We start from the raw sequence: 23,888 nt of genomic DNA, 5'->3' as shown, positions 1-23,888 counted from the left end.
AACGACGAGTGGGCTATTAGGATTAAGAATTATTTTAACAGGTATAAACCCATTTATTAAACACGACATCTATGGTCAAACGATTAACAGCCACAAAGACATCTATGGACAATTTTTTGCGGCATTTTATAATCGGCGAAAGTCGAGATGCTGAATAACTATATTTTTCACGAAACATATGGGACAGGGTTTCCAATATGTTGGAACAGTTTCAATGAAAGAAGATAGATTGACGAACTCTGATATAAAACGATCGACTTTGGAGTCACATATCCAAGGTCTGGCCAGCAATACTGGGCTAGGGAATGAACCCATGAAAACTCAGTCAAAAGCATTACACGCTAACAACCTTATTTCTAAAAGGTTCATCGATTTATTATGTCCTATTAAACTGAGAAACGAAAACAACATAACGAAGCAGAGACTATTCAATCTTTATAGAGACATACATACATATATGGAAAAATTATATAATACTAATATTGCGAGAAATACGAACATTTTACATAGTGGGTAGCATGTAATATCAGAAAATTCGGGATGCTATAAACTCGAAGTTGTGGAGGACAGGAAAAGTTTTTGCCAATATGTTGGAACAGTTTTAATAAAATCCGATAAATTGACCTTGGAGTCACATATCCAAGGTCTGGCCAGCAGCACACGGGATAGAACCCGTGACCACAAAATTTAAAGCATTGCATACTAACCTATGATCTATGCTGATGGCTAAATATAAGCATTGCTTAGTATTTTCAAAGTAAAACTTCTTTGCATATGCATATACGAAAATTTGCAATACTGAAACAAACACAAAACTGAAGTGTGCCGATGGAGAATACTCCACTGTCTCATCGAAAATTGCTTTACAAACTTAGCGTGCTTATATACTCACTAGTGACCCGATGAAAATTTCAGGGTGTATTATAAGTAAAAACTACCTACCTATCAACATATCTGATATATAATTTCGTAAGAGACTTTGTATGTAATTATTTTTGGTTGGGAACATCGAAAACATGTAAAAGTTTCTATGACGACGATTCGATTGATTGAATATTATTTTTTTTCTGTTCAAATAAATTTAATAAAAAAACAAGTGAATATTTACTATTAGATTCGCCATGTTTACGCTGTTTATATTAAAAAACATATGAGCGAAGCCGGGTAAAACAACTAGTAAACAATATAAAACACCAATAGAAAAATTAATAAATTAATTAAATTCATTTTCAATAGATGGTGCTAGATGCTCGTGAGAATATTTTTCTAAAGGAAATATTGTTAGCAAACAGTATATGTACATATACATATATACATGTTTTTTCTTGATTCGTAATTATATTTGTATATTATGTTGGCAGTGATTTAGCTGTGACGTATATGTCGAATCGAAAAGACTATTATACTACGGCGAGCGTTATTGCAGACACACAGACACACACACATAGAATAGCGCTCTTTTTACATGATACTTTGTAAACAATTATAAAAGAATAGCGCTCTTATACATATATATATATATATATATATATATATATATATATATATATATATATATATATATATATATATATATATATATATATATATGATACTGTAGCGTATGCTAAAAGGAGCCGCCGTTATAATTGGTTTCGAGGATTATCTCCAGGATTAAGTGCAAGTCAGCTAACAATGAGAGACCCCCGAATGCACTTAGCGGCGGTAACGGCACTCGGTCGCTTCCCTGTGGAGTTTTTAGAACTGACAACGCGAAATCGTGGGACTGCATATCTGGTACGTGACAATAGGTAAAAAAACGTGTCGAGGAAGATGGCCTGAGCGACCTGTCCTTTATAAGGAGGTACTTAGACCATATCAAGGCATTCTGGACGGAGCACTGGCGGTGCGTGTATCTCCTGAATCACCTATAAATGCTGTGAAACGACTTTGGCCTTTTACTTGGATCCTCCACCCACGCCTACGCAACAATACTTTTCACATGATACATAAGTAAAAAATTATAAAAGAGTACGTATGAAAAATAGCGCGTTTATCAAAAACGATCCAAAAATCAACCTGTAGATATGTATGTAGTTCGAGCATACATAATATTTCTATACAAATCAACCATTTACACGTTTCTCATTCGAATCGAATATCCTACACAGTCGTGTATACATACACACGCATACTCGTTCACAAAATTGCATTATCCGGAATCGAATTAGCCCAAATATAAAATGTAATTTTTGCCAAATCACGGATTGATCGAAACCCAATCTTGAAGCTTCCTTTTGCGTCGTCGTTGTACGAACGACGCGATGAAGATATTCGTCGCGTTTCTTCGATCATTGAATTCAACATTTTCATTGTGAATAATTTATGCGAAAGTGATGGAACGCGGAAAAATTGCCTAGTAAATAAAATATTTAGCCGATCCACATTACAAAGCCCGTTCGTTTTATACATACATACATACATATACATATGTACATCCGTGCGTGTACGAAGGACCAGTTACGCGAAACGGAGTCAAGGACGAACAATTCGCAAGTCGGTCGAAAAGAAATGAAACCGTGCTTCTTTCTTTTTTTTTCGCATTAAACTTTCACACCTGGGTCACTTTCTCGCTTTTCCATTTGCAAAAATTACTTCCTACGGACGATTCATCATTTTTATAGTGGAACGTCCAAGGTGAAAATCACACAGGAAAATAATATATAGTACATACATACAATATACATTCGTACCCAGATAGTTTTGTTTCAATATAATAGCATGATACATACATACTTGATTTTCAGCATCGCCGCTTTCGCAGTTTGCTTTGTATGCGATGAAGTTTCCTGATGATGTTCCATTGCCTCCTGGAATTGACATACACATATCATAATAAAATAATGAGGCAATAACAACACATTTATAGGTATACATATAATCAAAGACGGCGAAGTTCATTACAATAGAATTGAATTTGATAATTAGCTGACGTTCTTTTTCGATAAAAATTTGTGTGGAATAATCTCAAAAGCTATCATAACATTATTATTGTTCGGAATTTTGGATTCACATTTAACAGATCTATTTCCTCTCCTCTTTCCTTGTAAGATGTGGTTGTCTATATGTACATAGTATCGGTAGGGAACCAGCGACTTGGGAGATACAGCTCTTTGGATAACAAAGTGCGTCAGATGTAATATTAAAAATATAAGAACGCCGAAAATGATCATCAACCTTAATTTTGTAAATTGTTTGCACATATGGTACGTATGTACATATGCAAATATGAATCTTTTTTCTTGAAAAATAATTTTCGTCTAAATTCATTTCCTATCAAGCATTTAAGAATAATTGCTTAAGAATAATAACTCGCAAAAAGAACATCTTCCCAACCTGTTAAGTGAGCATGATTGATTGTTTATTTTAAATATTTTCAAAATTTCTCGAATTGGTTCTTTGCTTGGTTAAAAAGTATTCCCGACTACTAATTTAAAATACCCGAACCATATCTTTATGAATCTACTTCGTACATCGCTAAAGAAAAGCCATAAAATTTAATAATGGATGTACCGAAAATTACCGTAAATTTTACAAGTTGCGCAAAATACTCATTGAATCCATATACATATGTAAGTGCATTGTCCAATTAGTACATAAATATTAAATTGAAAATTCGCTATCGAACAAATATATCATTATAGCTCTACATTATAAATTTATATCAATATAAAATTCAAGCTTTTCAATCGAAGTACAAAACAATCGACAATGTCGAGAATTGGTATTAATTCTTCGGAGGCGTCAAATAGAATACACGTACCTAGTATAAGTGACTGATGCATTTCTATTGTAGTGGATGACAACCAGGACGAGAACCTTGACACCAGAGATTGATAGGTGTATGTATAAGTCGATTACGGTCAACGTTGCCCTGTTAAATGAATAATGAAAGCGTTAGTCAATAAATACGGCTTTAGTCGGCATTGTGCATACGCGGCTGGTCCTGTCCTTGGACTTGTGGCGTTTCTGGTACTGCGCAAATCCACAATTGCAGATTGACACTAAATAGATCGGCGACATTTATGTATATTAATTTTTCATATGAAGCTTCAATTATATATTTTTTGTAACTCTGCACATCCATACATACATATGTGTATTTGACTTAATGAAATCGTTGCTGCTGAGCCTGAGTGTGATATTTTCCACCTTAGTGAGCGTAAATTATCGGATATTATCCTAACCTATGTATTTTTTTCGTAGTCTGCGCTCATCATTGTTTTCATGATTGATGTATGAGTGGGATTTTGATTTTGGTTCGAACTCAGAATCGATCACTGATCACGTTTTCATGATCTAGAAAAAGTGTGTGTGTTAAGTGTATTTTGGGGATTTTTTGAACACCGTTCGTCCTATCGAACAGAAACTTAGAATCGGTTACTGAAATTCTTATCAAAACTACGTAATTCTTTTCTAATTTTTAAGTTCACCGGAAATGGTACCTCCCCTTATAGGTGTACTATTTTTATTAAAGTTTTCAAACTTGAATCGGATTGAATTTTTTTTACATGTAATAGACATTATAAATTTTATACTCCAATATTTTTTTAATATTTTTACCTAAACCAGACGTAGTACTTTTACTCTAGAGAATCGAGGTTCTTTATTTTTTTCTCAGAAACCTTCTAGTTTATTGAACTAAAATTTCATATATAGAAGTTTAAGCTTAATACCAAGTTATGTATAAAATTTGGTAAGCATCCGTTAACCGGAATTGGCAGTTTAGTCCTGTTCGATTTTTCTTCCACTATTTTTTTCGACCCCTTAAACACGTGTGCTCTTCCCGAAAAAATTCAAGTATAATTCTTGTATCAATGTTATGAAAATAAAAAAAAATCTAAATTTATTAAACCGGAAGTGAGATTTTTTCCTCTTAGAAAGGTCAAAAATGTTGTGGCCACTATTCTGTCCACACCCCTGAATGTATCATTTATATTTGTATTCTTTATGTACTTAGAGCTGATAAGGTTTTGGTCAGAATTCGTAAACCGGAACTAGTATTTTTTTTTAAAACAATAATTCATTATTTTATTTTGACCTTTAAATTATTTTAATCTTCTTGATATTTATCTTGATCGACCTGGAGTCACAAATCCAAGGTCTGGTCAGCAGAAACCAGTGGGATTTGAACCCGTGACCACTCTGTTCAAAGTATGATATTTATTTATTTACAAATTTGCCATAGTGACTTTACAGATTAACTCCAAGTCGTCACTATGGTATACTAACCACAAGTCTATTCTGCTGGTTATATATGTTATGACAATAAAGCCAGCATCATAGTTCAGTCGTTAAGCTTCTGCCTAGCACCGAGAGGCGCCGGATTCGATCCCATGAGATGACCTTGATTGAAAAGAGTTTTTCTGAGTATATCTGTAGTGCTGCTGGGCAGACTTGGATATTTGTGACTCCAGGTCGATCGTTTCCTATCAGAGTTTGCCAATTTTTCTGATTTCATTGTTGAAATGGTTCCCGATTAAATTGGCTAAAAACCTTCCTACCTACTATGTCACCACTATTTGAGTATGATTAATGTACAATAAAATTTATGTACAATTCATAGATGTCTTCATAATTACGAGTTTTCAGTGTCTCATAATTCATTGATTTGTGTAATAAAAATGCTGCATTGTTTGTAATTGACCAGGATTGGGGTTTACCTGTAAGGCCTTCCTGGTATATATGTAAAAAAAAATATAATAATAATAATATGTTAGCTAATTATACCATACAATCGTCCAAAACAAATAAAAACGTATCGTAAACGAGCGGTGCTGTATAGTATGAATATAAATAGTCTTTTCCGTGAAGTGTTGTGCCTATATGTACATACATACTATTTGTTGTGATAATACAATCGGACATTTAATAGAACTAATGGATATACTATATGCATAGGTACGTCTACCACACATTGTACGCAAAATATTTTGTTGCAAATACATATTAAATTGTAATTTTTTACGTGGCAATAAAAGTAATAAGTATGATTCATTCGGTTTTACTTTTTTTCCTGAATACTTGTGTATACAAATAAAAATTAGGATTAACGAGTTACAAGTTGGGGTAACGATATATTAGAGCACGCCAGTACAAAATTCTTGTAAGATAGTATAAATGCTCCGTGAATAATTTGTGTCGGCAAATATGTAACACCATGCACACTTTAGAGTGCAATAAATTACGACGAAAAAAAGAAACCCAAAACATAACGGGAAACGAGCAAAAATATTAAACTACAAATTATCATAATAAAATTTCATATAATAGTATCTGAAGGAACGTTAGAAGGCTGCTATGAAATAAATGTTTTAATATAATATTGTATTTCTTTTTCCAACGCGAAAAACTGCGCTGAAAAAAGGCAATTGTAAAAACATCATTAAAAAAAAGACATGATAAAATGTTTGACATTGTGACGTAATAGTTCACAAGCATCGAAAAAGAATTCATGTAAGAAAAAAATTAAATAGAAATATATATTAATAAAAATGAAATGATTTTTAAAATGTGATTTTTTTAAACATCTTTTCATCCTTCTCCGGTCAATGTACCTCTATTGGCTTTGTAAGGATTTTTTTTACAGATCATTAGAACATTGTCATTAGCAAATTTTCCGGTGGCCGCGATCAAAGCGTTTTTGGGAAGATTTTCCTGCAAAATTTTAAAACGAATTCAAAACGACTGAAACGAGAGACGCAAATTATGTACGCATAAAAGATTCGTATAAAATATAATACAAACAATACTTACGAAGTTACATACATATGTACATAAAATAACCAAGAAAATTGATAAATATATTTCCAAAAGCCGTAAATCATTTAACCGTGACAAACAAAATCAATGTTGAATTGAATAATTAAATTAAAAAATAAATAAATAAAACACGGAACCCTATCAGAACATTGATTTTGTCCGCGCGCTGTCTTTACGAGGATGAAAGTTGACCTCCTAAATAATTCAAAAGTACGTTAACGTCATGTCGAAGTGTTCAATAATCCAATTTTAATAATGACATTATGTCGTTACGGACACGTCTCATTCTACTAAGATGTATAACGACATTTTTATTACACTCGGCTTAGATTTCATCGACTCGGAGGGATTTAAGGCTGAATGTAAGCCGAAAGGTTACAAGGCGAATGTCTCGTGGGGTTTGGAGACGTTTTGTTTAGCCGTTTATCAATTTGCGACCTTATCACTAATGACAGAGCTAAATAATTAATATTTGCACGTATCCAAAACTCGGCGGAAACAACCTTGAAACGTCGGATAAGGGTTGACAATATCTTGCCGACGGGGTTTACACGTGGCTTAACGAAAACACAATTTGTATGCACATACAATTCAGTCGTATAGTTCGCCGTGTCGATAGAAAGCGTGAAACATTTACCGTTAAAGTATATGCAAAATATACATAATATGATCTGTTATATTATTGTTTCACAGACGAGAAAATCAACGACATCGACGAGACGCCAAAACTCTGGAGGATACCGGAGGTTTTGCCCGATCCATCAATCATTCGCGAATTTCATTTTGTGCGAGGAAAAAGCGATTATATTGTTCCATGCTCTAACGTTATTATTATTTGTTAGGGTGATTGATACAATCGGATCTCATAATTTGCTCGCGAGAAGAAAATTGTTATACTTATTTATTATTATAGTTATTCCATGTCAAAAGCGTACTTCTTTTATAAAGGAACTAAATACATTGTTTATGGGTGGTTTTAGAAAGGAATAACAATATATATGTACATATGTATGTTTATTTTGATTTTTCAATGCTTTTTATTATTACTGAATTATGTTACTGATCTACTGATCATTTTCTATTTTACAATTTCAATTTAATTTTGTTAGGAATCATAGTATTATATTATTATAATGTTAATGTCAGCATAATAGGAAAAATAGCTCAAAAACCTATTTACAATACATACTATACATATATAAAAACCGACTGTCGGTAAATATCTATATAAATATGTGCGGACGACGGGTGCAGTATGGGGAACCAATTATTATTATTATTATTTTTTTTTTCGATTTTTTAAATTTTTTTTCATTTCGGAGCTGGGGGCGCCGGTGGCATCAGGGGTGCTGGGGGCGAAAGCCTCGGGGCGTCGGAGGCGTCGGGAGGGCTGGGGGCGAAGGCCCCGGGGCGTCAGAGGCGCTGGAGGCGTAGGAAGCGCTGGGGGCGCTGGGAGCGAAGGCGTCGGGGCGTCGGCGATGCACAAAACGTAATTCGTAATTCGTAATCACTTCTAATTTCTTTCCGAAATCAACGAGCACAACACTAGTTGATACATAATACCAGCAGCATAGCTCGGTGGTTGCGTTAATGATAACCACCGAGAGGTTGCTGGGTTCGATCCCGTGGGTTGTTGACATCGATTGAAAATAATTTATTCCGAGTATAATGTGAGTGCTACTGGTCAGACTGCTGAATAATTGTGGCTCCAAGTCGATCGTTTTCTATTTCTGTTCGTCAATTTATCAGATATCATTGTTTTAAACGGTTCCTCCATCAAATTGGCAAAAGCCATCCTACCCAATATGTCACCACTAATATACATACATATGTACATATGTACCAGTATAATGCCGTTCAGATGAGAGCCGTAATGATATCATGGAGAAGTATATATTTTTGAATACATAAAAATATACATATACAAATAAATAACCTATGTAGGCTGCATACTATATGCATAAAACATAGGTAACATTTTGATGTGTTAGAAGCAAAGCTATCAATTATTTTTAAGGACAAAGGATTTGTTTAATACTGATGTGAGCTATCCAATTAGTCGGTGAAAAATATGTTTTTAAATTATTTTTCGTGGAACACATCAGCTGTGTAAATATATGTAGGTACATAAAAGGATAGATGCATCGGCATTTTCGCGGAAATTTTGCAAGCTCTGATTGCAGTTTAATATAAATATACGTATATTTGCGAAACGGATGCAAGTCACATGATAAACATTTGACGCATTGCATCTGTTTTTGAATATATTCAGCATACCATTCTGAAAGGTTTTTAAAATATTTGAAATAACGTTTCTCTATGTCACTTATTTTTTTGAATTATTTCGTGGAATACACATACATATGTACATATGTACCTATGGCGAAAATCGAGTGACGGGCTTATTAGTATTTTAAAGGAAATCTTAACTTTTTAGTTTGTGCAAAAACAGCCCCGTTATTTTTGCACATATAATATCTTCCATCAATAATATAGGTATGTTAGGTGTTAATCTGGAAATATAGTCGTAGTCCAATTTGAATTTATAAAAACTTCAATTTATGTACTAATGTATGTATCTAATTTCTGATGTAATTTCCGATTTGGTATTGCGATGACTTTGGGGAAATGAAGATTTACTTAATTTTTATGTCGTGTTTTGGGTACATTGGGTATTGGTCAATCTTAGTTGGTAATTCAGAATTTATATAACATCATCATCATTTACAACCATTCACCATCACTGCTGGATGAAGGCCTCTTCAACACGCTTCCACTCGTCTCTATTTTGTGCAACTCTCATCCACCTTACCGCGCACATTTTCTTAATTTCGTCTACCCATCCTCACTGCGGTTTTTTTTTTACTCTTATGCATTTTCTCAGGTACCATTTTAGTCTTCTGTCCACCTTTCCTCCATTCTTCTAGCCACGTGGCCTACCCGTTGCCATTTCAAACTCTTCATTCTATCCACTATAACCAATAAATACCCTTGTCATACTTTTCACCCACGTATTCCGCTTCCTGTCTTTTCTCGTCATACCAAGCATACAATGTTCCATACTTATTTGAGTGCATTGAACTTCGTGTAGCATTTTGGCTCTCAATGTTAAAATTTCACATCCATACGTCATTACTGGCAAAATACATTGATCGAAAATCTTTTTCTTCAGGCAAAGTAGCATTTTTGATTTAAAAACAACAGGGTTAAAAAAAAATGTCTCCCCCCCTCCGCATATAACAAATTTTTTTTCTTTCGATCACGCTAAAAATCAAAGGTAAAAAATAAATAAAATTTTCAAAAATGGGAATAAACAAATTTAAATTTATTGTAAATTTATTTTAACCCTTGTCCTAGGTAAATATAATGCACCATAAAATAATGCGGCATAAAAGCGGCTTTCACTTTCGGTAGAAAGCAATGCATAATATTTTCAATTAATATTAATCGAAAATCGGGCTTTTGGGGAGGGGGCCACTATCCTATATGTATACATGAATGTGTCTAGATTAGGAATAGATATTATACTCGAAAACTGTTTAAAATTGTGTATTTAAATCTTACTATATCGTCGAAGTATAATCAAATGTCATTTTGAAAGTACGAAGAAAATTTAAAGCGCTGCTTGATGATGAATCGTCCTATCAAAATTCTTTTAAGCAATTCAGTTCATATTATTCGCGGAAATTTGTTTATTCCCATTTTTATTTCATACATAATTTTCATACCGTATTCTGCGCGCGCACATTAATACGGGAGGAAAAGCCTGTTCCTCTTGTTCCTGTTGTACCCTGCTCGCGCAAATTAAGTGAGTATGTACCGTTTACCATGCACCCTTTTTTTTATCTTTCGACTCAAGATCTTTCGGTTTTCGATCTTTGCCTTCCGATATTTGTTTTTTCTGTAATTTAACATTCTGGCTCGATATATAATATAATGAATATGACAAGGGTAGTGGACATAGTGGATAGAGTGAAGAGATTGAAATGGCAATGGGCGGGTCACGTAGCTAGGAGGATGGACGAAAGGTGGACAAAAGAAGTGCTTGAATGGTACCCGAGAGAAGGCAAAAGAGTAAAAGGAAGACCGCAAGGAAGATGGGTGAACGAAATTAGGAAAATGTGCGGAATGAGATGGATGAGTGTTGCGCAAAACAGAGACGAGTGGAAGCGTGTTGGAGAGGCCTTCATCCAGCAGTGGATGGCGAATGGCTGTAAATGATGATGATGATATACATATATGAGTGGCATGCGGTGAAATTATCTCTCTTTTTGTCATACATCATTGTTTAATGTGCGCGCGCAGAATACGGGAGGAAAAGCCTGTTCCTCTTGTTCCTGTTGTATCCTGCTCGCGCAAATTAAGTGAGTATGTACGACGGAGGGGGAGAGACCCTTTTTTTATCTTTCGACTTAAGATCTTTCGATTTTTGATCTTTGCCTTCCGATATTTGCGTTTTCGGGCGTTTCACTTTCGGTCCCGTGAGGTAGACCCGATTCTAAAGTTTAGTCATAAAATCCGCAACCCACGACACCGAATCCACAGAATCCACAGCCCTAAATTGAATACGATAGATTTGTGAGTGTGAAACAAATAAAGCATTTAAAGTAAAAAAAATTCAAATTAAAGCCGTCGACCAATGAGCGAGCGGCGCCCCACTTTCGACCAATAGCCGGCCAGCATTCGATCCGTCACTGTCCGTACTAACGATATCGCAATAGAGTACAAGTTTTCGTACGTTTCGAACAGCTGGAACATATGAGCACAACGTGTAGTATGAAAAAGTAATGTGGGTCGCCGGTCGCCTCACCTGTGTCTGGAGACGTCGGGTGACATGGGAGGGGGTGGTGCAGGGGGTTCGCCGGTGCAGGGATGCTGTGCGGGGGCGAAGGCGATGCGATCAAGTTCAGCCTGTTGATATCCGGTGCGCCGTGAGAGCGGCTGGCGAGCCCAAATCGATCGGCGTGGACGGTCGCCGGCTGCCAGCTCGCAGCTCGCAGCTCGCAGCTCGCGGCTCTCGGCTCTCGGCTCTCGGCTCAGTCGCGCGGCGCCGCTGCACGCTGACGGTACCTTCTCTTGTCCTACCCCACCCTCACCCTCACCCACACACACCCACCCACCCACCCATCGACGTGCTGGCCCTTCAAAACGTACACAGACACCGGAAACGGAAGCGCGACGGCAGCGTACAACTGTCATTTTGACAGCCGCCGCCATTTTGAAGCGGTTCAGAATTTAAAAGTTGCTTCGCGCCCATTGGTCCGATGCCGCTTTGCGCAAACGCAACTGAAATTACAGCCAATCGCAGCGCGTCTACTTTCGAACGAACTTTCTTCGTTCGTCTTTTTTATTTGAATAAACTTTTCGCCAGTATATAGCAGCTGCAATACAATTTTATTAAGTTTTAATTTAAACATGGAATTACAAACTTTTTGCATGTATATCGTAATCGCTGAATATGTATGGCGTTTTGACGCCTCTAACTTTTCAAATTAACCATGCGGAATGGAATTTATTCTCTTTTAAAAGGCGAACTTTTTAGCGATATTTTTCACGGCTACTATACGAACTCGCGTCAACTTTCGGCCAAATTCTTTAACTTTTTATATCGTTTTACATAACACTCATACTAAATAACCTACATATACCTATGCAATATCAAAGTTTGATTTTTGTTCAGTTTTTTTCACGTTTTTTCAGAAGTGCAGTGAGTGTAGAATTTTATAACGAAGAAGCGAAGCGACTGTTTGTGTATTGTTACAAAATCAATCTCGTGTTTCGGACAGTAAATTTTATTTTGCAAACATTGAATTATTGAGTGAACTTTGAGATTACATCTTATGGTAAGATTAATATGAAAATATTTTTGTATTTATGACTTTTATTACTGTCGTCGTTTTCTGTTTGATTGTTGGCTGTTCAATTATGTACGACTCACCTAAAAGACCTTGACCTGATAGTTACTATATGTACATATATTAGAAAATAAATCTTTCAGGTGGTTATCGACAATTTGAAATGGTATTACTTAAGCATCGAAAAAGAAAAAGGTTTTTCGTGGCGTTTCTTATTAATTCTTTCTTGATAACTGGAAATCAGATACCCAATTATTGAAAATAGCGTATCGTATTTTGAGGGGGGGGGGGGACGGTCTCAAAATGGCAGGCGGAAAAGTTGATACATATTTACAATGTATGTATGTATGTAGGTATATGAAAGTTTGCACATTAATTTTTGCTTAGTTTTAATGGACAAAAAAGGTTTTTCATTAGCTTTTACATTTTTTATGCTTACTTTCATACAATCTAAGCGAACGAAAATGAACTAGGCTTCTATTTATCATGTCTGGGATGCATAATTTATGTAATATAAGTTTTTATTAACCAAATCATTACGGAGATATTACAAGGTTTGGACTTAATTTATGAAGGACGATAAATCACTTTTTACAAATTTTAGCATTGTTCTCATTATGGATAAATTCGAGCTTTTACAATGAATATTCCTTCGATGAACGGAAGAGCTTAAATGCTTTTCTACAGACATTAATCTTTAGCTTCAGGGTTTATTGATTTTTTTTAAAGAAAACATTCTGAATTCAGGAACACTAGAATACTAGAAGTAGCTTTCATAAAATTAGTATGTTTTAATTTTTCCATTAAATATATGTATGCATATATGGTCATTTTAGTACATGTATATATGACCTTGAGCCGTTTCGATAGTATCTAATGTGCTCATTTTTCAAATTCGTTATTTGTGGAAGTCATTAGTAACGTTACTATCTCGGTTTACGTACCCAGTTATAAATATGAAGTTTGTGAATAAATCATGTTTGACGCCCGAGTATAGGAAGGTAGACGGTAACTTTGTAACTCATTAAGTGCCACGATTTTTTTTACTTAATTTTCTTTACTTACATCAAAAGGTTCAATTTCGATACACCCAATCTCATTACACAAACTAACGAGTTGCGGCTGTGTAAAAATCAATTGCTATACATAATACTTTCAACAGACAAGGGTGGATGTAAGGAACTTGAATAATGTCTCTAATTAATTAATGTTGTAGCGATAGACATTACGCACTGTAGCAAATGTTGGAATGGTTGGGGGTGGTTGGATGGGGAGGGGGGGGGGGATAGGGTTTTGGAAACTTTCACGTTGAACAAATAAATATTCTAATTGAAACTGGCGGGCGTTCAAACATGAGGGTTTGTTAACTTTGACCTTTCGTCGGTATTTCCTCAAATCATGTACGTGACGTTTGACCGTGCATGGCATTTATTAAACTACAAACTGCTTAATGTATAATATGGTACGCACACAAAGTACATGTGTATACATATTATACTACGTATGTATCTACATACATATGTATGTATGTAGATATAATTTACGAAAAGTTTTCCTCGCTTGTAGAGAGTTTTTTTCAACGCCTTGTATATTACAACGTGGCTACTATTTTTTCGGACAAATGTTTCAACTTTACTTTTTTATCTGAAGAAGAGATTGAACTTTTTTAAAAGAAATTTGATGTTATATAAAACAAGGCACAATGAAAAATTAAGGAGAGTTCGTTACTATATTATGTAGGTATATTAGATATTAGGCGGATGGGAAAAGAGTATATTAAAAATTAACAAAACACAATACCCTTATTATATTAGGTACGTCAGGTATGCATTATATTAACGGTATACATACATATATTAAATGCTTAAACTCGCATGTACGTATGTTTAAATGAAAAAAAAATAAATTACTTTATCGATATGTACATACGTAGTAACAATAGATGAAGTTTTATGATCATGCGTAAATTTTAACTCGAGATTTCAACTGATTTAAACTCAGATTCGATCTCTGATCACGTTTTCATGATCTAGAAAAAATTTCACACCACAGAATTTATTAAGCTGAAAATTTGTATTTGTATTCTTTATGTATCAAGTTAGATAAGGTTTTGGTTAGAATTCGTAGCCCGGAGGCATACATTTTTAAGCAATATTTCATTATTTTACCTTGACCTTTTAAATGATTTCTATCTTCTTGATATTTTATGTTTATAATATTTATAGTGATATTAGCAAAAAAAAATATTTTTGGACAAAATCCGACAGCCGGAAGTAGAGCTTTTATCTTGTGTAAGTTTTCCTATATTTCTGCTCAATATCGTGTATCGAAAATGCCCCCATAGCCGGTTTGTGTAAACGTGTATGTACATATGTACATATGTTTCATTATCGAATTTTGTTTTTTATATTTCTTATATTTCACAAATGCATAAATAAATTCACGGGTTGGTAACATCCGAATTTTTTTTGAATTTATTGTCAGTTCAGTACATACGAAGAAATTGAAGTACATATAGTATCATATATGTACATATGTTTGTATGTATGTAGCCAATATGAAGAAAAACAGATTGGTTACAAATAATTTATTTAGAGTAAAATCATTTCTCTCCTTGTAGATATTACTTTTGTTTATTTATTTATGTTGCTGTATTGATTTAGCTAATAGTTTTATGTTTCTCAACCTTCGGCCGCGATTTATCTATATTGCATACATATTTAATTTTTCGCCTCGCTACATTATTAAATCGTTCCATGAAAACTTTTCAAATTTAGTTTCATATTTTATAACTTTTGAATCGCAATTTGACTGCGATCAAAAGTTTAAATTATTGTCAATGAACAATAACCTCAAGTTTGATTTAGTTTTTGATTTGATTTTGTTTAGCTAACCAACAGTAAATATAATTTGATAATGAAGAGATATTTATAGTTCCTCGTGGGTACACTTTTATTATTCCGCTAGGTGTCAATTTAAATTATACTATTGTATAACTCAATCATACTTACGACCTTTGACTGATTGAATTGACCTATCACGATTTTTTCAGTGCTGTATTATTTTTCAGTGGTTTACAATTGTTATTCTCAATACGCTATTGAATTAAACTCATTAGTATCCGAAGATTTGCGCAGAATCGTGTGCAGATTTCTACGGTTTTATAGACAAAACCCCCTCGTCGACGAAGGAATAGTTGAAATCTGTATCATAAATCTGGGGGGTTAATTGGAAAAGGGTTGGATGGTTTCGGTCAGATGATGCAGATTGTATTCGGCGTCGGGTATTAAAGGGCTAAGGGTTAGTTATGCGATCCAACTTTGTGTTCAAATACGCTCAATTAAATTCGTCCTGCATTTCATTTATTCTCAGACGATACGTTCGTGCGTTACATATTCCAAATCCCACCGAGATTATTTCAAAATTTTATGTGTATTAATTCAGTTGACAATATATTATTCAAATATTCAATGTTTAATTATTCAATATGCAATAAAAACAGCGATTCATATCGATGAAAGTAGGGATACATTTTTATGTATTTTATTACGTACATGCATTTGCATTATAAAAATACAATAAAATCGACGAAGGTCGATTTTAAATGTTAACTCGATAAGCGGGGTGTGCCCAAGTGAATATTTGCATAATAATGTTGTCAAAGTTATTTTTCCATCAGTCTGTCTGTGGTTATGTGTTGAAGAAAAAAATGCGAGCCGAAGAAAGAGACCCTTAAGGGCTTCTGCAAATTACTTGAAAAACGTCTACGCTTAATTGGAGTGCGATGAACACGAATATAAATTATTCTGAAGGCAACGCGACGGGTGCCCAAACCCTGGAGAAGTGTTTGTCAATCTGCGTCGGTACCAAATTCCTCATTTTCCCATCTTCTATTATTCAATCAATTTTCATATAAACGATTAATTAATAAATAAAATATTGTGTTCATAAGAAAATTTGACCTTGAGATATACATACATACATACATACATATGTATGTATGTATGTATATTAATACCTGGTATTGATGCCTGATCATGTTTTTGTGCTTTTAAAAAAATGAGTGGGTGTTAATATGGTATATCAAAGTGTCATTGTAAACGGCAATAAGATTTATTAATCATATTAGTAAGTGGAATATTAATTGTTAATATTTCACATACTAATATGATTAATAAAATCATATTAGTAAGTAAAAATATTAATTGTTACGTTTAATTTTTTTATTAAAAATTTCGCACGGTATAGTTGGAAATTGGATTTAAGCGGCTAAATGGGTTAATCTTAAGGCGCATACACACTGAATCGTACGGCACGGCATTCCTAAGTATACATCCTCCAGCTGAGATGGGTGTATCCTCGTGTAATTCTTATTTCGTACGATCTTATTATTACGATAAGTTTCTTAAAATATGGAAATCACCGTTATCGATCACTATCAAATCTATGTCAAGGATAAAATATCACACTTCAGTGAATATTGGCCTGAATCGCCTAGCATAGATCAGGCGTGCTAGTGTTTTTTTTACATGTGAAAATCAAGCTAAAAAAAAACCGGCGGCGTGGGCACGTTCTGTACCCCCCCCGTGGTGAAAAATTCGGTTTTTTTACAAGGATTTTTTATTGGCAAGTTTCTCCTAAATTTCTTTAAACATGAGAGTTACCATTATAGATCACTGCCAAACGTATGTCAATACAAGGATTCAAGCTTGGGTGCTATAGGATAGTTTATGTGTGCTAGCGCTTTTTTTACATGTGTCTTTCTGTGTGTCTACGCCCTTACTCATCTGCACCTTCGAGCTAAAGTAGGACGCTTTAAAAGCGCCTCTTCATACTTTTTCTGCTCCTTAAGAATTGCTTCACAAATCTAACCTCTTTATTACCCGATGTGTATTATATGAAGATAATGCGCAGTTAAGTTTCACTTCTGTATTGCGTAGTTAGTTCAAAATACACGGTCATTTTATCTAAATTACCCTCTTAAAGGTCTTTTAAAGGTAAAATGTTATAATGTATTAAAAAATAAACCGTCTTATATTTATTTTGAAAAAAAAATCATATTTTATTAAAAAGTATATCAAAATTTATATTTTCTGTCAGAAGCGTGTTTCATCTGATGAGGATGCAATAAAAATAATTGGCCTTATCTTTAAAGGGCCGTTTCCCTTTTGCGTGATAGGGTTCAGACCTTGAAAAGAGACGAGACTAACTCTCATACACATGTATGTATATATGTATAGGTACATAGTACATATAAATTATAAGGATAGTAAAAATTTATCTTTGAAATATGTACATAAATATGTTCATAAATGTATGTACTGTTGTTATCTTTTTGTTTACACATACATAGTGTATCAGTAACGAAAATAACAAATTATTCCTATTGATCCGTGAAATTCAACATATGAAGGGAGCTGAAATTTTATATACATACATACTAGCTGAATCCGGCATGCGTTGCAATGCCAGAATAAAGGCGCTCTTCCATCGAATACGTTGACGCGCACGTATCGTGACTGATGACTGCGGCAGAAGTCCGTTATCGCGGCGTATGTGTATTCGTACGCGTCACCGTCACTGTGGCGGTGTGCGCACTCCCATTAGGGCCGGGCCGCACCGTGCAACTTTGTCGGCCGTATGTATGTATGGAAGTGTATGTGACAAACAAGTTGACAGGTGTGGCATTTCCCATCTACCTGTATGTATTGGTCTGGTTGCCCTCAACCAAGTCGCTCGCAAGTCGCACAATGCGTCCCGCCCCTTACAAACCACGTACGTAAGTTGCATACTTTGGCGCAAACACGATACGTGCGTGTCAACGTATTCGGTGGAAGAGCGCCTTCAGGCATGTATTTCCGGTTCCCGTTTCCGTTTCAAGTGATGGTTGGACCTAACGTCTCTTCAACGCCGTGTCGTCATAAGCCAACTGCTAACGTGGTTACCAACGAACACATTTCCTTGACTACACAATTCAAACTTTCGCGTCGGTAAAATCGTAATTACGAATATTATTATTAAGAGGTTTTTTCGCGTTTTTTTCCACAGTAAGTTTTCCGGACATGCATACAACAAATCCTGAAAGTTCCATTGTAATCGGTTGAGTAGTTGAGGAGCATATACGAGACAGACAGACAAACAGATATTACATTTTATATATGTATATAGATGTATGTCACACATATATATATATATATATATATATATACATATATAAAGTCAAAAAATGATATAGCATGTCAAAAATGATATAATATGTCAAAGCCGCTATATTTGAAAGTGGCATAAGTCCACTTTTCTTCATTTCGAGAGATATTTTGCGCAACATTAAATATAATAGTTTGCTTTTAACAATATTTAAAAATACTAGTGGCCTGTTATACGTTTATTCTGATTTTCCGAGATTCTAGACGTATCGAATTAGAATAAGTGATAACAATTTGTGAATTAAGACAAACAGAAAAAGTGTTTTTGGAATTATAAAATGGACCTTCACCACTTTCAAAATATTCCGGCTCATATGTATTCGTTCTATTGTAGAAAAAATACATTTAAAAATCTTTCGTGTCCTGAACTAACCAAATTTTGATAACGTGATTGTCCCATCTCGTATAAAGTCTATTGTCCTCCCTAGAATACAATTTTAGGACCCATCTCGATCAAGTGTCCTCCCAAGGGGTTGCATGTCCTGTCCACTGACACTCATGTCCAGTGTATGAATTCCGACAAAGAACTTCATGCAACGGGTTATAAATCTAGGTAGTTGAATGCTCATACCTAGAATAATATTATATATGTATTTATGTCACAAGTGTCAAAAAATCCTATTACATTGAAAGTAATGCATTTTTCCTTTATCAAATTTCCCAGCCATATTTCATGGCAATAATCGTATTTTACGCGAGCGAAAAAATATATATTTACAATTTCATCACGCTCTTCTTTCCGGTAGACTTTATACACGGTCTGAATTTATGATAGAGCACGCAAAAGGTTGATTTATCTTCGGGGAGATCGCACCTTCGATTCTAAAGACGAATAAAAAAAACAGTATATCGTTTCGCACGGCCATTTGTGCTCTGCTCGACGTGGATCAGCAACGAAAAGAAAATTACTACGATTTTATATACAGTTGCGTTTTTTCTGCACTCGATACGAGATATAAAACGTTTTATTTCCCCATGAAGAGATTATACGTTCCCTCGCTTTCTCTAGCTCTCCTACGTTTTTCAATCTGAAATAAAGGCAAGCTTTTACGACGGAGGAAATTTGAAGTCTCCGCGTGGAAACTTGACGATATGTGGATATATATATATATATATATATATATATATATATATATATATATATATATATATATATATATATATATATATATATATATATATATATATATATATATATATATATATATATATATATATATATATATATATATATATATATGTACATAGCTCTATATTGTTTCTGTGTGCTGCAGAGGCTGAATGCATTTGAGATATTCGAAAAAAAATATTCAATTTCGACAGGAGGTTTTAAATCAGTACAAGTCAAAAGCTTTCGCCATAGCTCTTTCAGTTGAACATCGCAGTACGATCGAAATATAATATTTATTCGATTTCATCAAATGTTTTAAGTATTTATAGCTACTCGAAAACTTTAGATGTCACTACAGTTTACTATAAGTAATACGTCTATAGATATTATGAGATCTGATATAACTTGACTTACTTTAAATAATCAAATCATATAAAAATATGTTATATGTGTGTATTGAAAGGGTACAAATGAGAATAACTAAAATACGTTTCTTATAATGAGAGGTTGAAAATAATGAATATCACCACACTGGAGACGAGAAGAATGAGAGGCGACTTAATCGACTTCTTTAAAATACTAAATAATCATTACAATTTTATTATGTCCAACCTTTTTATATTCAATGACAACACTCATCTCATCTCAGAGGCCACTCTCTCAAAATCCTAAAAGAAAAATCGAACAAATTGATTAGAGATTCCTTCTTTTCAAAGAGAGTGCTTTATGTTTGGAATAGTCTTCCCAACAATATAGTAAGTTTTCTTAAACTCAAAGGTTTTTCATAATTTTTCTTTTCTTATATATTCTTTTCCTATATCTCCATTTTTTATATTTTCGTTTATTTAGTTCTCATTTTACTGTTCTATTTCATTTATTTTGTTATTTCTTTTTATTGTTACTTTTTCCTCTCTTATTCTGATTTTTATATCCTTATTTTTATCTTGTTATCTTTGAATGTTTTATTTCTTTTGTTATTTTTTTCATTTGATTTATATATATATATATATGTATATATATATTTTTTTTTTAAGTTATAAGTTAAATTTAAATATATAAGTCTCGAGTCTATCGTCTTTGACGCCTCCCCCAAGTATGTTAAATAAAATAAATAACACATTACTTTTGAAGATGTTTAATCTCCACAAAATGTTTATATAATATAAATTTTCGAAATTAAAGAGACAGCGACTGCTAATTTATTTCAAATAACGTGTACCCATAAATACGTGTATTTCAAATAACGTACATATGTGATTACGCTAACGACATGTTGGTTGTCAAGGGCACGAGACCTTTATCTACAATTACAGTGGTTTACCCGATTAAAATTCTTTGAATAATTATCTTCTCAGCTTTCACTTTCTTGCTCCATATGTGTAAGGTTTATGTACAATAAATAAAATATATATACGTATTATAAGTGTGTATTATATAATGATTAAGACAATTTTAATGTAATTAGAATACTCAAACAACATTAATTACTTGGGGTATACGTATAGGTACATATGTAGATAAATTAAACAAATTAATGTTACAAAGTTGATGAAGGTCAGTTTCCTGACCTATGTATGTATGTACATATGTACTTAGATACATATGCATATGTCTATGATAATATTGTATAAGCATACATACATACATATATTGGTACGGCCTTTTTGCTTCAAATTACCCCCTTATCACTCTTTTTCAATCTGTTACATCAACTTTTACCTACTAATGAATAAATCCGAGCACGTATCGCTATGAACATACACCGACGACTGAATAATTTGGGACAGTCACGTTTTAATATTCACAATTAAGATTTATTGTGCTCAGAATTTAGTAAATAAATAGTGAAGGAATTATATGTCAATCTGTATCTCTTAATCATTCTCATTCTCTACCCGGTATTAGGTACTTGAATTATCATATCTTATCATGATTTTATTCTGGCGTATATTAAAAAATTCATCTGATGTTTCACATATACATAGCCAGCAGTTTGGCTCAGTGGTTGCGTTTATGTTTAGCACCGAGTTACCGGGTTCGATCTCGTGCTAATCTTCAATACTGCTGGTCAGACTTAGATATTTGTGACTCCAAGTCCAAATCGTTTCCTATCATAGTTTGCCAATTGATCTGATTTCATTGTTGAGACGGTTCTTCCATTAAATTTGCAGAAACCGTCCAACACGCTGTCACAAATATCTGAATTTGATTTATGTACAGTATGTAAATATATATATACAAGTCTAAATCCATAAACGTCTCTATGGATTAATTCATTGTTAATTTCGTGTTCTTCAGCCTTTCGTAATACAGCGATTTAATACAAAATCTGCAATTTTGTAATTAATTATCTGGGAAGGCGCATTCGGGTTTACCTGTAAGGCCTTCCTGGTATATATCTATTTAAAAATAAAATAAATGCATATAATATAAAAGTGTAGCAGTTTAGGCATTTATGATGTTTTTTATATTAAAATAAATACCGGGACCATTTTCTATGAATTTACTCGCTCTGGCTGTAAGTCATTCAGCCATCAACGATATACAATGTATGTTTGTATATAAGTATTACTTCTATACGAAGTAGTATGTGATATTTAGTTGTTTTAATGATGACGAAGAGCGTAAATCTGTGCCAAAAATACGTCGCATTTGCGCACAGTTCAAAACTTTTGACCGACAGTTTATCGAGTAGGGTTACCTTTATATTACTGATTGGGCTTTAAATTGAGCGCGTTCTAATTTGATTGCATTCCAATCGGCCCGATCTATCAAATTGCAAAGCTTTCGGTCGATTTGACTTTCGTTCCCGATTGACAATACCACTTGAGTAATTTAACGCACCGACTCACCCAACACCCAAGTGTACCCATTTGTTAGACCGCAGGAAGTTCACCATCTCCTTGTCCTCTCACAGTTTTGATTCGATTAAAATAAACTTGAACGGAATACTTCAAATTGAATTACGCCCAATTCTATCCAGTTCGCCCGGCACACAATTTCAATTTCTTCCCGGTCGAAATGATCGTGGCCAGGAATTCGTCGGCGCCACCGAACCGAAAAGATCTCTATTAATTTTTAATCAAAGCCACGGCTCAATTAATGCCTCGGAGTCTGAGGTAGCGAATTAATTTCACATCGTTTGAAAAAAAATCTTTTTCCACGATTAAAGGTCGGATTTTGAATTTAATCCTTCTGCCAGCTTATGTAGGATCAGGGCCGTATCTCCAGGGGTTCCGATAGTATAGAAGCGCAAAAACGCCTTTTTTTTTTTTGCTTCGAAGGGTTAAACGGGAAATTCCCGCCGGATGTGCGGGTATTGCGTCAACTAGGACTGTACCCGAAGGATTCGGGTTCGTTTTGTGGTGAAAATAATAGAATGGTAGTGCCCGTACATGGACTGCCAACTATTTTATATTTGGTTAATTTATCGGAAATTATCTATATATTGTGTACGTATATTTTTAAATTATATTTTCCCATGGTGTCATAACGGGTTGCTCTGAGTGGCACCTATGGTATAGAACTTAAAATTTGGAAAAATCTTACACTGTGATAAATATTGTGGGAGATATATAGTGCTGAAAATTTTAATCACAATAAAAATTAACCAGAAAAAAAGACAAAAAACCGAAACGTTTAGTTCTGAACAGGACCAGATGACAAGAGAGACTGAACGTTTTCAAGTTCATTCATGAAAATATAGTGTTTTAACCCCCAATTCCACAACTAGGACATTGTTCTGTCGATGACCAACCAATACTCAACATCCTTAAAGAAATATATCTGGCAGTCGCAAAATAATAGAACATAAAAGACCTAGTTTTATGCAGACCGAAGTTATACCTGCTATCGCGTTATTTCCCCGTTATTTCAACAGCAATCCACAGTTATACGACAAAACAACCCAAATGC

At 34.1% G+C, this 23,888-nt stretch overlaps 1 long non-coding RNA gene across 1 annotated transcript in view; it reads right to left on the bottom strand.

The window, feature by feature from the left end:
* Nucleotides 1–2,771: 2,771 nt before the first annotated feature.
* LOC143912976 (uncharacterized) overlaps nucleotides 2,772–23,888 on the bottom strand; it is a 100,494-nt gene continuing 79,377 nt past the window's right edge. The window contains exons 3-4 of the long non-coding RNA XR_013260676.1: nucleotides 3,803–3,913; nucleotides 2,772–2,849 (exon numbers count right to left, since the gene is read on the bottom strand). This is a non-coding gene — a long non-coding RNA (uncharacterized LOC143912976). The remainder of the gene's footprint in view (nucleotides 2,850–3,802; nucleotides 3,914–23,888) is intronic.

The sequence above is a fragment of the Arctopsyche grandis genome, chromosome 6 (genome assembly GCF_051622035.1).
Source record: "Arctopsyche grandis isolate Sample6627 chromosome 6, ASM5162203v2, whole genome shotgun sequence".
Taxonomy (NCBI): Eukaryota; Metazoa; Arthropoda; class Insecta; order Trichoptera; family Hydropsychidae; genus Arctopsyche; species Arctopsyche grandis.
This window is presented reverse-complemented; position numbering and strand designations above follow the sequence as displayed.